Below are 4,402 nucleotides of genomic sequence, written 5' to 3'. Positions count from 1 at the left end.
ACTCCTTCAAAGGCACCCCTTCTTTCTGGCGTATCTCGACCAGTTGGTTTGCCTCAGTGGGGTGCACACGACCCGCATAGAACTGTTTGTAAAACTCCTTCACGAACATTTCCCAGGATATTATACTTGCAGGAGGGAACTTAAAGAACCACTCCTGAGCGGCATCAGAAAGGGTCGCTGGGAAGATCCTGCAGCGAGCGTCTTCAGAGACTTTTTTAATGTCCATTTGTATCTCAATTTTGTTTACATGAGACACCGGGTCTCTGTACCCGTCAAAGTTTGGCAGAGTCGACATCTTGAACTTACTGGGGTTTTCTGCCACAGCAATCCTTTGTATGAAAAGGGTGCCTCTCCTCCAATCGTACTCGATATATGATGTCCGCCCCCCGATCAGTTGTTGCACAGCCTGGTTCGGTTGATCGATTTGAGCTTGAACGGCTTCAGGAATTGCTGGGGCCTCTGGTGCGAGGGGAATGTACTCATCGTGCCTTTCTCGGTGGTCGTTGAGTACATCCCTCAAGTCGTCATCTCTTTGCCGCTGCTCACTGGTTCCAAGCTGGCTAAAGACGTTGTTTTGTCTGGGCTGCCCCCCAGCATTATGTCCTGCTTGTCAGTCTTCTCTAGGTGGTGGGCTTCTGCCTCCACCTCTCTCCTCATTTCTCCGACCAGCATTCCCTCTGCCTGAGTCGGCCTCATTGTAGCCGTGGCCATCTCTGAACCTTGACTGGCTATGGTGGGACCGACTACTTCCTCTGTTGCCTCCTTGGGCTGGAACTTCCCGAACATTAGGGGGAGGCCTGCACTGGTCGGTGGGTCCCCATGCATTTTCATGCCATGGAGGGTCTCTGACCGCAGAGCCTGTCTCTGAATTCCTTCTGTTGGCAGAAGGACACTGCCCCCTGCTCGGTGGGTGCGGCTCTTCACCCCCTGTGCGTCTAGGGTTGTGGGGCTGCTGCCCGGCCCTATTTTGCCTTGGACGCGGGGGATTGCCTTGACCAGCCTGGGATGGAGGCTGCGTCTCAAGGTCCCTAGGCGGGACATCATCCTGAGGCATTGGTGGCTGCTCTGGCCTTTGAGGGCTTGTTGGCTGGAGCGGAGGGCTAGGATTGGGACCTCTTTGAGGTGGCCCACTCGGGGGTTGATCAGGCTGTGAGGCAGGTGCAGCCTGATTCCTAGCCAGCTGGAGGGCTGCTTCAAGGGCTGCCATGGCGTCCCTTTGATGACGGTCCATCTCCGCCTGTCTCTCGCTCAGCTCTTGGCGCTGGCGCTCTATCTCCCTCTGCTGTGACGCAATTATCTTGGCGGCACTCTCTTGATTGGCCCTCAGAGCGGCCAATTCATCTTGCAACACCCCCAGCGTTGTCTTGAGGGCCTCAGAGTCCACTTCCTCCTCATCGAACTCCAAATGAGGTTCGTCTTCAGCCATACTTGTTGGAGGAGGCTGGGATGGAGCGGCAACAACCTGTCCAGTTTTCTTGGTAGTCTTTGCCATTAGATTTTCTCGGGTTCAAGTCTCTCAATGAAAGCACCAGAATGTTGACCCTGATTTTGGTCAACGACACGGATTCTAGAAAATGACAAGAAAATGATATAGAGCTTGAAAATAATCTAATGGAAAAATAAAGAACACAGGGATTTATAGTGGTTCGGTCCCAGCGATTGGTAATGACCTACGTCCACTTGATACTATTATTAATATTGATCTCCCAAGGTGTGATCAAAGAACTAGGGTTCTTGAGTTTCACAGACCTTCGAAGAAGAAAATAATACAACGATGGATAATAGTAATATAATTCTCTAAGCAAAAAAGATCGATCCCCCTTCCTTAAGCTATCTCTCGTGTATTTATAGGCTCAGGAAGAGTTACATGAATTAGGAAATAATATCTATCCTTAATGATGGGATTTGTAGGTCATAATGAAGAGATATTCTCGGATATCATCACAACTGTACAGATCTTTACATAAATGAGCGAATATACGACCAGGCTGGTCGTTTATAGAACTTGATCTCTTCGCGCAGAAATAATGCTGGTCGATAGACGAGCCGTATCTCTGCTATGTGTCGAAAATCCTTGCCACGTCATCAGCAACTGATTTTTGGATAAACAAAGATACTCAAAATCCCTTCAGACTTGAATAATTTTTATATTATAAATACGTTTTAATTTAATAGGTTACAACTAGAAATATTTTAACTTCAATAAGAAGATGAGTATTTACAAGTTATAAATACATAATGCAAGTTCAAATATTTAATAAATCTTGATAAAATATTGTCTCAAATAATTTAAGATAAATATTTTATTTTATATGAAATTATATAGCATACATTATTTTTACAATATTTAGATAATTATGAATTCCTTGAAATATATGTAAAAAAAAATACATTTGTTTTATTTATAACTCGTCCCAATAATATTAGAATATTCCAAATAGATAGAGTTACACAATAGATATACCAACAATAGGTAGGTGTATTCACTCCAACTTCCAAGATGATAACGATGGAGTTTTAGAGTTTTTCCAAGTACTTGTGGACTTATCATAATTATCACCTTTCACAGCATCTACGGAAGCAAGCAATTCAAGCTCGACCAATTCTTCTAGTGTAAGTTTCACAGACAAGGCTTCAATATTTTGGTTGAAATTTTCTACCTTGGTAGTTCCAGGGATGGGACACACATCATTTCCTTAGTGGTGGATCCACACCTAACTGTGGAGGAGTGCATCATTTTCTTGTTGTAATTTCATGCACCCGATATTATGTAAAATGTTTTTCGGTTGTAACCTGGGAATATGAGTCTGCAATAAGTACACATACATGCAAATATTTTAGTGTATATTACAGTTGAATTGTAGATTCATCTATTCAAAAGGATAATTAAACATAAGTTTATAATACAAATGCTATATTATAATATGTACTCTTTGGCATTATAAAAAAGCTATACTAATCAATCAATAATGAACAGTTGATATACCTTCCGAACGTCATCCTTAGATAGAGTATCTAGAAGTTGAGGCCCAGATGATAAGAATCCTCATCCTAGATGGCTATATGCAACAATACCAAAGCCTATTTCTGTGGCAGAAAATAAAAGGAAAACTCTTAACACTAGCTAGTAGAACATCACTATGTGTGTATATTTTATGTATATCATAAGCTTTATTAACTAGTCTCACCTGTAAACGAGAATAATTTCGTTCTCAATGTCTCTACTCCACAAGGACCACTCCAATTGGATAGCTGAGAATGGATGAACAACATGAGCTCTTATGGTTGAAGCTGAGGCCTCTGACAAATTAATGTACTTCACTTTACCGTCTTCAACTAGTTTCTTCTTATGGTTGAAGCTGAGGCCTCTGCCTAGAAGATTTGACTATGGTGAGGTTTCTTTTGATTTAAAAGAATCACATCCCATCTATGTCTTCTAGACTAAAATTTAATGCAGGTAACATGCTTGCTATAGAATCCCAAAGAAATCTTGTATATAAATAGAAGAAGAAGTCAGACCATGACTTCAATGGGGATGCTTGTATTGATACGATGCTGGTAATATAGATCTATACAATCGACATCGAGTCTTTTCAGGTTGGCTTCACAAGCAGCTCTGACATAAACCGGCTCGCCATGAACCTTAATGTTACCGTTGTTGCAAAATTTGACTCTGAATTTGGTATCCAACTGAACTTTCTCTCTTATTTCCCTTTTAAGCGCTTGCCCAATACAAAAGATTGAATTTGAAAAACAAAACACAAAGTAGATGGAAAAGAAAAGGGAGAAAAATAAGAGAAGTCGTAAAAACCTTTCTGGTAAGGATTTCATTAGTGAATGGCCCGTATACGTTGGAAGTGTCAAGAAAGGTGATGTCGAAATTAATGGCGTGGTGGATGAGAGTGATCATTTCGGGGTCAGGCTTGGGTGGGCCATAGAAGGCCGACATGCCCATACATCTTAGGCCCTAAGCGGAGACCTCAAGGCCTTGTGAGCCCAGTTTCATTGTTTTCACTTTTGAAGTCATTGATGTGGTTCTTATTTCAATTGTTAAGTCAGTGAGTGCTACTAATGCTCTTATATATAGGCCATTGTCAAGTGAGCCATGACGACCTCCAAAATTATTAGGAAAGAAAATGTATTGAATTGAATTGTCAAAGCCGTTACATGAGAGGGTCTTATAGACCAAGGAAAACTTAACGGAGTTAGTTAACTTGCTAACTAATCAGGGAAACAAACTTACATAAACCTAACAGACTGCTAACTCTAATAGCCCATATTAAAATGGAGTGTATAGATTTTTAACACCAATTTTGGTAGGTCATTGAATACATAAGGAAATAAAGCTTTTGTAAAAACATCGGCTAGATTATCTTTGCTGGTGACATGGTTCATTTTGAGG

General features: G+C 41.6%; 1 pseudogene; it reads right to left on the bottom strand.

The window, feature by feature from the left end:
* Positions 1–2,483: 2,483 nt before the first annotated feature.
* On the bottom strand, positions 2,484–4,027 carry LOC133818965 (probable aldo-keto reductase 2; annotated as a pseudogene).
* Between the last annotated feature and the right edge of the window lie 375 nt (positions 4,028–4,402).

The sequence above is a fragment of the Humulus lupulus genome, chromosome 2, assembly GCF_963169125.1.
Source record: "Humulus lupulus chromosome 2, drHumLupu1.1, whole genome shotgun sequence".
In the NCBI taxonomy this organism is placed as follows: domain Eukaryota; kingdom Viridiplantae; phylum Streptophyta; class Magnoliopsida; order Rosales; family Cannabaceae; genus Humulus; species Humulus lupulus.
Note: the sequence above shows the minus strand (reverse complement) of the source record. Positions and strands in the feature narration are given on the sequence as shown.